Below are 13610 nucleotides of genomic sequence, written 5' to 3'. Positions count from 1 at the left end.
TTAAAAATCAGGAATATGAAGAGGATTCCACTATTAAATACTATTTTTTAATGTTAATCTGGCATGGAATGGAAGGAATATTATAATAGGAATGTGACATAATAAACAGATACAAAGAAAAATTTAAATGTTTGGTTAAAACTCATGATTGGCCTAGATTGTTCTCAAAAGAAGCAACAAAAATAATTTAGAACAGTATGGGGAAAGGTCAGATTAATTAATAATAAAATAAATGCATTTAAGTTGGGATTTTATCTTTTATTTTATTAAACTATCGCAAATAAAAATGTATTTAAAAAACCTTGTTATCTCTTGGTGAGGGCTGAATCCAAAGGCCACTGTCTCAGGTTGTTGTTTGGGAGTGGTCCTTAAAGATGCTTACAACTTTTGATTCAGTGATTCCACTCTTAGGAATATTATAAGAAAATAAAGAGACAAGGATATTTTATATCACAGTGCTCTGTATGAGTAGTTTCGTAACAGTGGACTGTTGGAATAAATACTATTAGAAAGTAGGAGCTTTGTTAATTCATTTATATTAAATCTGTTTATTATTTTACTATTAAAATAATATTTACAATGACTAAATATTTAAAATATTTCAAGTGTTTACTATTAATGTTAAAATATTAATACAAGTACATGCTACAAACCAAATATATATTTTATGTATAACAATATATCAATTTATGTAGATGTAATATGTAGATATATATTTACAGTTGACCCTTTAACAATATGGGGGTTAGGGTGCCAACCCCACAATGCAGTCAAAAATCCACATATAATTTTTGATTCCCCCGAAACTTAATTACTAATAGCCTATTGTTAACTGGAAACCATAACAATAGCACAGACAGTTGATTAGCACATATTTTGTATGTAATGTGTATTATATACTGCATTCTTACAATAAAGTAAGCTAGTGGGAAGAAAATGTTATGAAGAAAACCATAAGGAAGAGAAAACATATTTACAATTCATTAAGTGGAAGTGGATCATGATAAAGGTCTTCATCCTCAACATCTTCACGTTGAGTAGGCTGAGGAGGATGAAGAAGAAGAGGGGTTGGTCTTACTGTCCTACAGGTGGCAGAGGCAGAAGAAAGTCCGTGGACCAGTGCAGTTGAAACCTGTGTTGTTCAAGGGTCAACAGTATATAGAAACAATGAAGTTCATCTCATTACATTGCAAAAGTAGAAATCACATAGACCATATTCTGTCCATAACTCAAAGAATTAGAAAACAATTAAAAAGGTTGATCACCATTTATTTGAAAAATTAGAAAGATTTATGTTAAGTAACTTAAGTCAAAGAGAGAAAATCAAAGCTACATTTAGGCACTATATAGAAATTAATGACTGAGCACGTTACACACTAAATTCATGGGAGACAAGCAAAGCTATATTCATGGAAAAACAGTTGCTTTAAATGCTTTTATGTTATACAGGAAAAGATAAAATTAAAGAAAATAAGCGTCTACTTAAGAAGCCAGGAAAACCCAATCTAAGGACAGGAGGAGAAAGGAATATCAAGGTTAAAAGCAGAAATCAAGGAATGAGACAATAAAATAATACCACAAAATTAATCAGTTAAAGTAAGAATTAGTTCTTTGAAAAGGCTAATAAAATAAACATAACTAAGATGACAAAGAACAGAAGCTGAAAGCCACATCAAGAAAATAAGGAATTAGAAACCAGGCTGATAAAACTGTAAAATATAAATTGGAAAATTTTGGTTAAAGGAAGTAGACCTTGTATTGTAAGATATTAAAACATTGCATCGCGCCTGTAATCCCAGCACTTTGGGAACCCGAGGCAGGTGGATCACAAGGTCAGGAGTTCAAGACCAGCCTGACCAACATGGTGAAACCCTGTCTCTACTAAAAATATAAAAAGTTAGCCAGGCATGGTGGTGGGCACCTGTACTCCCAGCTACTTCGGAGGCTGAGGAAGGAGAATTGCTTGAACCTGGGAGGCAGAGGTTACAGTGAGCCGACATCGTGTCACTGCACTCCAGCCCAGGTGACAGAGCAAGACTCAGTCTCAAAAACAAACAAACAGCAACAACAAAAGAACAACAACAAAAAATTGCAAACACAAGTAATGACTTAGACTAACTTAAACAACTTTCTTTCACTAAAAGGAAGTTGAACTTATCTTGCTGGATATTTAAAACAAATGAACAACAGCAACAACAAAACATTGCAAACACAAGTAATGACTTAAACAGACTAACTTAACAACTGTCTTTCACTAAAAGGAAGTTGACTTTATCTTGTTGGGTATTAAAATATTACAAATATAAATAGACAAATCAGTGGAAAATTACGGAAAGTTAAAACATAAAGTCAAAGGTATGTAAGAATCATTCAATCAATCTATTTGGGCCAATAACTCATCATTTGAAGAAAAAATGACACCAGCTTTGTTCTATATACTCTATAGAAAAATAAGTTCATAGCTAAGATGAAGACTAATGTAAGGAAGATAAAATAAATGTTCTCAGAGGATAAGTGTGGGCACATGCAGGGACTGAGGAAAGGGAACTCTTTCTGAGCCAGGTGCCAAGGCAGATACCACACCTGAAAAGATCACCAGATTCCACCCCATAGAAACACAAAACAAGAATACAAGTTACTATAAACAAGATGGAAAGATAAAGCTATTTTCAAATTTTAAGATATCTCAGCATATGGTATTATTATTTTCTATTGAGTTGTGGTTTTCTAAGACTGGCTAAGCCTATCAGACATTAATGTCCCATCCTGTATCATTGGTATTTGGTAGGAGTAATTTTTGCCTCTGCTTGTGAGACTTGATAAATATCTATTTTCATTGTGGAAAAAAATAAAAAGATAATTCACCTCAGCATGAGGAATGTATACAGTATTTAATTCTGCTTAAGAAATCCCAGACAGTGAATTACCTCAGAGCATATCTCTTGAATTAAAGCATTTGTAATTGACTGTATAACATATGTTTTACCTTGAAGACCTAGTTGCAGAGCTGATTCAGAGACATCTAGGTCAAATACATGATCTTCTGAAGTTAGTGGTTCATTATAACCCTTTTCCTGTTCCTCTTGTGGGGCAAATACTCAATAGAGGGCAATTATTGAACATAATATAACTTTTGCGATGGCAAATTCCTGTTAAATGGAAATACAATCATATATACAAATCTCATGAGTTCTGTGATTTCATATGTCATAATCAAAATGGATGACTGTGAATCTGAACTTTTATTATTTACTGTATCAAAACCATGGGATGAAATGGCTGTTGTTTTTTTCTGCCTTTTTAGTTTACTTTAATGATTGACAAGAACTATGTGTACTTTTTGATACTCAGCTCAGAGGTTTATCCTGACTCAAAATGGAGCAGCATACATGAAATGATGTAAAATCCAAACGCTCTCTTATTCAATGACTGTTTGTTGCATTGTTGCTATGGACCAGGCAGCAGGGGACTTCGTTCTATAAGAGTTAGTGGGAAACTGTTTAAGCCAGTGAGAAGTATGATCAGATGCACGTGTTTGAGAGGTCATTTGGACACTGGTGTTGAGAATGGGCTGGAGGGATGAGTGGGAATGAAAACAGAGAGATAAATGCATAGGCCAGAAAGGTCATCTACCTCAGGGTGCTGGCAGTGGCCAGAAGGTGGCTGATGGAATCGAGGGTCCGTTGGGAGGTAGAACTGGTGATATTTGGCATGTGGGAGTTGGCAGGAAGTATGGTAATGGACAGTTTTAGATTTCTGATTTGAAAAAGTAAAGGAAGAGGAAGAGGCTCAGGATCACATCCTTTCTCATCTTTCCCTTCCTGTCGCCAGTTTCATTTTTGTTGATCGTGTTTGACTGCATCAGGCAAACATGAAATTATAAAATTACAACATGAAAACACAAGTTGGGGCATATTTATAACGTAGGGTCCCAGTTTAAGATTTGGGTGTGAATAATCCACTCTGCCTTCTGCCTTTCTGTTCTCCCACCTCTCAGTAGTGTCTCAACATACAGAACTTTTATTCTTTACTGCCTATACTTCTTGCCTGATAGGACTAACAATTCCCCGGGCTCCTGATTTCTGTCTGAAGAGCTAATCCTGTGTGTGCCCAGGCTGGAACTGAGACAAGAGGCTGGAGGAAGCCTACTGTTGGCTCCTAGAAGCTGGTTGCTTGCAAGCAAGCTCTACCCCTCCACGGACTTACTCCTTCTCTCCCACAGGGCAAATAATACCTCCTGTTTCCCAGCAATTTTCAAAACTTTCACACTAGTGGCTGTTCTCTCACACTTGCTCATATCCAAGCTAAAGTTGGACTTTCTCAGTTTCGAGATTTCTCAAAAAAAATTAAAACAGAGCTACCATTTGACCCAGCAATCTTATTACTGTGTATATACCCCAACGAAAATAGATCACCTTACCAAAAAGACACATGCACCCATATGTTCATCACAGTACTATTCAAAATAGCAAAGACATGGAATCAATCCAGGTGTCTATTAATGGCTGATTGGATAAAGAAAATGTAGTACGGATACTCTATGGAATACTATGCAAGTATATAAAAGAATGAAATAATGGCTTTTGCAGCAACATGGATGCAGCTGGAGGACATTACCCTAAAAGAATTAATGCAGGAACAGAAAAACAAATACTGCATGTTCTCGCATGTAAGTAGGAGCTAAGCACTGAGCATACATTGGCATGAAGATGGGAACAGTAGACCTTGGGGACTACTAGAGGTGGGGGAAGGAGCATGGGTTGAAAAACTGACAAATGGGTACTGTGTCACTAACTGGGTGATGGGTCCAATCATATCCCAAACCTTAGCATCATGCAATATGCCCGTGTAACAAAACTGTGCGTGTAACCCCTGAATCTAAAATTAAAAATGAGATAAAAAAAAAAGTTGGACTTTTCTGGACATCCTGATTGATATTTGTGCTAAATTCTTTTGGGAGGATTCTTACACTTCTCCATAGCCTCTACTCTGTATTCGGGCTTCACTGGCCATTCTGATACACTTTATCTATGAAAGAACATGGCAGGGATTATCCTACTGGCTGTAGAGTCCTCCAGCCCAGACTGCAGACACCATCTTTTCATACAGCCTAATTTCAGCCTGGCCTTCATCTTCCCAGCACCTCCCACCTGTACAGCACCACCCCATGTACCTGGGCCCCTAATGCTGCTTCCTGTTGTGGGAAAGGGGGAGCTGTGATGTGTAGAGGAGAAGAAAGGAAGACACACAGGAGTGAAGCCCTGGGGAGCAGTTTGCTTGTGTTCCCAAACCGGGGGGGGCAGTGTGTCACCAGGGCAACCAGGGTGCAACTCCCCTTTGTCCCTCCATGGCCATGAAACTCAGAGCCCTGGCCATTAGGAGACTCCTGTCCCTGTTTTCCTTTAGCAAGTTTCTCTCATGGAGGGCAAAGGCTGTTTGTGTTCTTTCTGGTACATTTCGCATGTAATGTACGCGACAACAGTGGCCTAAGCATCCATCTTAAAATTCTTGCCTTTTTTTTTTTTTAACTTACATCTAATCTCTGCCTTAGATTTCCTTAAAGGGTTTAATTGCCTTTGCATCACCTAAGATCATGATTTGAAAAATATATTGCTTAAAAATTTAGAAATAATTTAGAATAAGCAGCACTGATGTCTTTATCTTACTAGGACGGGCTTCCGTTAGGGGAAATTTGGGATGCAGATTTGTTTGGCCCATATAATGTTAGTTTTTTAAAAAAACTACACATTTAAATATCAGGAGAATCCGCATGTAGTCTTGATTTCATAGTTCTCTAGAGAAATATGAAAATGTGGCAATACTGGCCTGGCTTTCCCTCTTGACAGCAAACTATTGGAGTGGAGGAGATGCCACCCCATTCAAAGCTACCCCCTCTTCCCCAGATGACGCCTTAGCAGGTCCCCTACCTCTACTGAGTCTCAGGTTTCTTATCCATGAAACAGGACAATAACCATGACCTCACAGGTTGTTAGTAGATCACATGGAATCAAAGCACCTTGCACAATGTCTGATACCAGGTAGGGAAGTGTCAGTGTAGGTTTCTGTCCTCCAAACAGCTGGTATTCAGGGTTAGGAGGAGAGGGCGTGTTCTGGGAAAGTGTCTTCGGGACATCAGTAGAAGTTACTTGGAAGGAACTTGGAATTCACTGGGATCATTCATGTATCTTGTATACAGACCTCGCAGAAACCTTGTCACTCTAAACTCCTTTCTTTCTTGCCCCACATCCATTCCATCAATAAATCATGGCAGCTCTACTTTCAGGACATACCTAGAATTCGATCGCTCCTCACTGCTCTGACTCAGGGCACCATTGTCTCTTACCTGGTTATGGAACTGGTCTCCCAGCTTGGCTTCCTGCTTCTTCCCATGATCCCCTGCAGCCTTACTCCACATGACTACCAGCATGCTAATGCCAGAGCTTGTCAGGCCTCCTCTCAAAGCCCTGGATGGCTCTGCATGTTGTCCGGGTCAACCCACTGCTCTCGCCATACCCCACTGGCCCTCATCACCTGGCTGCTTGTTCCCTCTTTGACCTAATTTCCCACCACCCTCCTGCCAGCTTTGTCTGCTCCTTTTCTCTCCTGTCTAGCTTCCTTCTTATACCCTGAGCCTCACTATCATCTCACGCACTATGTGTTTTACTTACTTGTCTTGCTATTTCTCTACCCAGTTGAATGCAAGCTCTGGGTGGGGATTTCTGACTGTATGTTCACTACTGTATCCCCAGATCTGTGAACAGTATGCAGCATTTCAGTGCATGCCCCACACATGTTTGTTGGTGAAGGAATGAAGGTGAATCAAAGCAGGACCAAATGTGGCATTCTTCTTTGCAAAGCAAAGCTATCAAGTAATGCAGCAAATTAACACTTGTTATTTTTACAGAGGCAGTTAGCTCCTGTGATGGAGCTGAGAGCAATAAAGGGAAAATGACAGGTCCTTTAATATTTTCACTTGACTTAATGTAAGAGTCACTCAGGAATGCTGCTTGTTACCCTTTGGATGTAACCTCGGTTAATTCAGCCAGGCTTTCTCCCTTGAAACACACATTTGGTAGAGCATACTGGAAGTTGCTTGAGCTTTTGTTTTTTTCTTTACTTTTTCTTTATTTTATTGTTTTTGAAGACTACCAAAGCAAATTAGTAGAAATGATTCTATACTGAAAGAATAGTTTCTGCTTCCCGAGAGTGAAGTAGATCCTTTCACAGATACAAAAATAAGTAAATGTTTACCCTAATGTTAAGATGCTTTATGGTTTCTTTCCTGTAAAAAGGCTTTCATCTGTATCATGTAGTCAACATATTTATTATGCCCCTACTGTGCGCCAAGTGCTTTGTAAGATATAAAGAGAAGTAGTAACACAAAGTACTTGCATTGTTTTACTACTTGAATAACTTCAGTTGGATTTCAATTACAGTTGGATCCCTTGCAATTTAGTTGGAGAGATAATGCAGGTTCGGAAGAAGTTACAAGAGGAGGTGTGTCAGTACAATACCAGAGTCCCAGCTTTAACAGCGGTGGGGGCTAGAATATTCCACAGGTTGTCTTAGGCTTCTCAAAGCAATGCTCTTATTTATTCAGCTGTGAAGCAGGTATTGCTATTTCCTCTTTATTGATTAGTGAAACGAGATGCAGCCTCAGTAGCTGGCCCAAGATCACCAGGTGAGACCACATAGTGGGAGAAACTGACTTTTTTTTTTTTTTTTTTTTGAGACAAAGTCTTGCTCTGTCGCCCAGGCTGGAGTGCAGTGACGCAGTCTCGGCGCACTGCAACATCTGCCACCTGGGTTCAAGCAATTCTCCTGTCTTAGCCTCCTGAGTAGTTGGGACTACAAGTGCCCGCCACCATGCCCGGCTCATTTTTGTATTTTTAATAGAGACCAGATTTCACCATATTTGTGAGGCTGGTCTCGAACTCCTGACCTCAGATGATCCACCCGCCTTCGCCTCCCAAAGTGCTAGGATTACAGGCATGAGCCACCGTGCCTGGCCCAGAAACTGAATTTTAAATGAGGTCATTGGACCCAAGATCTTTTCTTTTTCCAATCAAACATGGCTCAGAAGGGGCCATGGTAGCCATGAAGAGGGAATGATCATACCTGCAGTGAAAGATGTCAGAGAAATGTGAATGGCTTTACATAGACCTCAAGGGATATAGATGGTTCCTTGGGACAAGTGTCAGGGCAGTGAACAGAATTAGGGAGGTGGTAAAGATGGCACGCTGAGGACAGCTGTGGGCTTGTCAGCGGTTTGGTATGAGTTTATTGTTACTGGTGGTGGAGGGATGATCAGGTTTGGGGAAACTTTGCAGAATCTTTCCACTTTTGGGACCCTTTCTAACTTATGAGAGTCAGGTTTATAGAAAGGAGTTATTTGGGGCCAGGCGTGGTGGCTCATGCCTGTAATCCTAACACGTTGGGACACCAAGGCGGGTGGATCACCTGAGGTCAGGAGTTCATGACCAGCCTGGCCAACATGGCAAAACCCTGTCTCTACTAAAAATACAGAATTAGCCAGGCATGGTGGTGCGTGCCTGGAATTCCAGCTACTAGGGAGGCTGAGGCAGGAAAATCACTTGAACATAGAAGGTAGAGGTTGCAGTGAGCCGAGATCGTGCCATTGCACTCCAGCCTGGGTGATAAGAGCGGAACTCTGTCTCAAAAAAAAAAAGAAAAAGCGGGGAGAGAAAACAAAAGAAAGGAGGCACTGGGCTTCCAGGATTCTTAAATTATTCTCTTTTGGTTGAGAAGGACAAGTTGGCATAACTTATATTTGAAAATTGCCTTAGCGTTAGGGAACTGGAGAGCTTGCCATGGGAGTCAGAAGAGAGCTGGTAACCTAGCCCTATGATAATGATATTTACCACATTCTCCTGAATATAAGACAACTGGTGAGAAGATTCCCTCTCAAAATATCCTTCCCGTTTATAAGTGAACTTTTAGGGCTACACTGCAAATGGTTGAATGCCAACTTATAATATTAGTGTATTAATTTGGGAACATTTTGAAATCTCTTGTAATATAAAATTATATCTTACTTTTGAGGTGGGACTTTTTACTCTTACATTTTATGAAAGCTATATTGGTCTTTCACATGTGTCTATGGCCTTGTGGTCATTGTCCTCAATAGAGCCACCTTTTGAGTTATCCCACTCAGTTTTCCCGGGAACTTCAACACTCCATCAATGTCATTTCAGACAAAGCACTCTTCGAAGCCCTGTGTGATAGTGTCCCTTGAAATTTTATTTCGAGCAACAAGAACCCATTAAGCCAGTTGACTGTTTTTATCCGTTCTGTGATTGTTGGTGATTTCCACCCACTGAATTGTTTTAAGTGATCTCTGAAATCTTGCCTGTGACAAGGTCCAACATTTGCAATCATGTGTTCACAGGTGCCCTTTCTAGGCATACAAAACTGGCATTGATTGAGGATGTATCAGGTTGGTGTGTTTACCCCAAACTAAACTTTCTCATCCTCAAGTAATAATTGAGAGCTACGTAATATGAAATAACTGTGGCAGCAATCACATGCAAAGCCTGTATTCTTAGAGATATAATTTTAATAAAACCTCATCTTCAGGTTGGGCAGAAACAGTCTTCTACAAAATCGTTGTGATGAAATTACTCTAATAGTGGCAAGAATACATGACATTTTATGTGACCATTATTGTTTGGATGCAGCTGTTTTGATGCTAGGGGTAGGTTGACATAGTCTGGAAGCCAAGCCATTAAACATTCCGCTATTTAAAAAAATTACCAACTAATGTATGAGACAGGCAATCTTATCCAATATGTAAACTTTACAGTCACATCAACCCTGAGATGCGGATTAAGGCAAAAGTAGGAATGAGAGATGGAATGAGGAATTTGGCGGGACTCAGAGATGGGGTAAGTGATGGTGTGAGAATTAGATGCAATCTGGAAGTAAAATCATACTTCACTAAGAGTTGTATGTTGACCATATTCATTTATTCTAGAAAAGGATATTGCTTGTTCTTTATGAAGTGTTCTGCTCACACTTGCAGTTTTTATGATCTGAATCTCTGGTTATCTTATTTCTACTTTAATGTTGGATAGTCAGACTTCAATATCAATTAAATTTATTAATTGAAATTGGAATTTGATTAATAGGAATATGGTATTTTCTATTCTAAAGAATGGATTCATCTACTTTTTGTAGGTCTTTTACGATCCTTATGTTTAATTATATGATTAAAATCATAATTATTCTTATAATTTCTTGTTAAATTATTGTTTTAATTAATTATATTTGTTTGACTGTGTAGTAGTCAGTGGTTGTTTAGGGGGCAGGAGAGGGTATGGAGGAGGGTGTTTGAACTTCAGATGCCCATTAAATATTCAATTAATTTTTAACAATTATGACCTCAATCCCAGTAAAATGTATATTAAAGTTAGTATTACAAGTCTTCTTTATAATGATAGTTTGGAGGTAATAATAACATTTAGAAACAAAGCCAGTTTTAATGGGTTTTCTGAAAATATCTGGTTTTTCCCCTGATTATCTGGATTTTTTTCTAAGAAATACACATAGTTCTTAATCCAATTGGTGCCCCATAATTGGAGAGTTGGTTAGGTTCAGAACAGAGGCAGGGATGTGAGTAGTGCATACCGGCAAAAATTTAAAAAAGGAGTTTCACATCTTGACAGGCTCATTTTGATGTGGTGCCATTAACATGTCTGGCACATACAGTAGACATTTAGAAAATTTTAGTGCCCTTTGCTTTCCCAGATCAGTTCACCGAGAAAGGAAAAGTAGGATGGTGGTTATACCTATGCCTGGAGTTCCGTAGCTTTCTTCCATCTAGGAAACCAAGAATTAGTGGAGAAGATTCAAGATGATATGGAACCCCACTATGTATAGTTTATTGAGAGAGCAATGCAGAACTAAAGTTGGGAGAAAAAGACTATTTGGAATAAGATGGATGATACTATCCCATCTTCCATCTTAATTAATAGTAATTAATAAGGCCAGGTGTGGTAGCTCATGCCTGTAATCCTAGCACTTTGGGAGACCGAGACAGCTGATCACTTGAGCTCAGGAGTTCAAGACCAGCCTGGATAACATGGCCAAACCCTATCTCTAGAAAAAGATACAAAAAAATTAGCCAGGTGAGGTGGTGCACACCTGTAGTCCCAGCTACTTGGGAGGCAGAGGTGAGAGGATCGTTTGAGCCCAGTAGGTCAAGGCTGCCCTGAGCCAAGATCACGCCACTGCATTGTAGCCTGGGTGAAAAAGTAAGACTCTCTCTCTCTCTCTCTCTCAATCTCTCTCTCTCTCTCTCTCTCTCTCTCTCTCTCCTCTCTCTCTCTCTCTCTCTCTCTCTCTCTCACACACACACACACACAGAGAGAGAGAGAGAGAGAGAGAGAGAGTAATTAATAAGCTGTTTAAAGTTCAGCATTTTGAAGCTGTGGAGCCTAGCTGATCACCCACGATTATAGAGGGGATTAATATTAGAGCAAATACTGTAGGTTAGGGTTAGAGAAGGAGCACCATTGGCAGCACAACTATTATGACAGTTTTCTTTTGGAATGGACTGAAGACATTGGGATACACATGGTATGATGCTTTATTATATCAAATCAGGGCCATTCTTGTGCCACCTTTTTGTACTATTTGAAGATTTCTTCCATTATTTAAGATGTTTGCTAATTAAATATTTTCTTCAAAGAATTAAGTTCAGAGGACTTAGCTTTGCATTTCCCAGCCCCCTGTGAATATCTTAGGTTATATATAACGTAGTGCTTTCTCTTTTGCAAGCTTTCATTATTTAACTGTCAAAATCTCCCCAAGTACCCTTTCAGGTGATTTCAGTACAAAATGTGATGCAAGCATCAGAGGACCTTTTATTACCTAGACTTAAACACCACAGATAACTCAGAGAGTTTAAGCTGACAGTTTTGCCTGGAATCACCTCTTCTGAAGCACGTTTAGATCGTTGTCAAGATTGGTTTTTGGTGGCACTAGTCATAGCTGCCAAACCTCCTGACCCACCTGCCCCAGGAAACATTAGCACCCAGAGGTGTTTCCTAATATTGAAGGTGCTTTGAAGTACAGTAAACAGTGTCGGCTCAGTGTCCAGACCAGCTTGGCTGCAGCTCCTTGATTTGTTTATTCTCTTCGGGAGTGAAAAAAAGTTATAAAATTGGTGAGAGTTCCACAGTCTCAGATTTTAACCTCATATTGCACAGGTACTGGTCATGTTATTCATTAGCACACTAGAGATTCAGAATAAGTGTGGATTTTATATGTGTGTATGTATGTGTATTTACATAATTCCTAATATTTGGGTCAGTAATACTTGGGACCAAAAGTGTGTGATAGGAAAAATAATGCAGACCTCAAAATTAGGACAACCTGGTTTCTAATCTAGACTCTGCTGAACAAGTCATAAAATCTCTCTAAACCTCTGTTTCTTCATCTGCAAGTTGAAGGTAAAAAAGATCTATTCTGTTGGAGATCAAAGAGAAGACATGTAAAGTACTTAGCACAGGGTGCAGGATAGCACAGGTTGTCAGTAAATAGTCATGATGAGGATAATGATGAGAAGCAGACCTGGAACCTGTGTCCTCTACTTGGTGTGGCAAAATGTAGAATGTATGTACCTTTGTGTTTCTGGTTGGAGCCACCTGCTGTCACTTGTACTCTGCATCAGCTCTAGACACCTCCTTCCATCTCAGACCTTGTATTTTCACATGAATGTGAGATATATATATATATATATATATATATATATGTATGTACACACACACATATATATGTATGTGTGTATATATATATATATATATATATGAAAAGTTCAGTCTATGTTGCTTAGAACTAACTCACTAGCAATTGACACTTTCATATTTTGATTTGTTGCAAGTGTGAGTTACTGTTTAGAGTAGTTTTGAAATTGAGCAGATGCTGTTGAGTTGAGATACTCTGTGATTGGTACCACAAGGTAGAAGAGTCTATGTTATTATAGAAAATACAAAATTTGAGACACCACTGTAGTTCTGACGGAAAGCTTGTTTTGCTCAGAGAATGCTCTTTTAAAAATTCTGATGAGATTGACATGTGACACAAGAATGGCAGAATGTTGATAAGGGGTTGAAGCTGGGTGAAGGGTTTGTGGGGATTCTTTATACTTTTCTTTTTACTTACGTGTTTGTTGGAAAATTTCCACAATGAAAATTTTCATATTTAAACAAATGCTGGAAGGGTTGCCTTCCTGTTGAAATATTTGGAAGTCCAGGCATATTTTAGTTCCATGTCTGGACTTCATGTGGCCATCTTTTAGGTGTCGTTTAATGTAGCATGCCATTATTTGTAGGATAAGATTATTTTGAAGGGTGAAAAAGGTGAAAGCTAAATTCAAAAGAAATGTGAGAAAGTTATCTCAGTGCAAAGAGATGAAGCTTAGAAAAGAATCTCTCAGGGTAGCTGCTATTTCACTATCCCCTGGTTTAAGGATTATGTAAGTGAAATCTTCTGTGAATCCACAGCTATGCATACATTTATACTTAATGTTCCCATCAAAAGAAGTAATCAGTGCTGAAGCATTATTGAGATTTAGAAATTCTACCATA

The 13610-nt window shown here is 38.9% G+C and overlaps 1 protein-coding gene and 1 long non-coding RNA gene across 5 annotated transcripts in view; one reads left to right on the top strand and one right to left on the bottom strand.

The window, feature by feature from the left end:
* Positions 1 to 13610, top strand: part of AMPH (amphiphysin) — a 247059-nt gene that overhangs the window by 30946 nt on the left and 202503 nt on the right. The gene's annotated exons all lie outside the window — the stretch shown is intronic.
* LOC117073153 lies at positions 951 to 5264 on the bottom strand. The gene is made up of 3 exons (XR_004433136.1): positions 5174 to 5264; positions 2987 to 3149; positions 951 to 1132 (listed from the first exon to the last, which is right to left on the bottom strand). It is a non-coding gene; the product is annotated as an uncharacterized LOC117073153 (long non-coding RNA).

This window comes from Trachypithecus francoisi, unplaced genomic scaffold (genome assembly GCF_009764315.1).
Source record: "Trachypithecus francoisi isolate TF-2019V2 unplaced genomic scaffold, Tfra_2.0 Lachesis_group4, whole genome shotgun sequence".
Taxonomy (NCBI): domain Eukaryota; kingdom Metazoa; phylum Chordata; class Mammalia; order Primates; family Cercopithecidae; genus Trachypithecus; species Trachypithecus francoisi.
The sequence above is the reverse complement of the archived record's forward strand: the minus strand, read 5'-3'. Positions and strand labels throughout refer to the sequence as shown.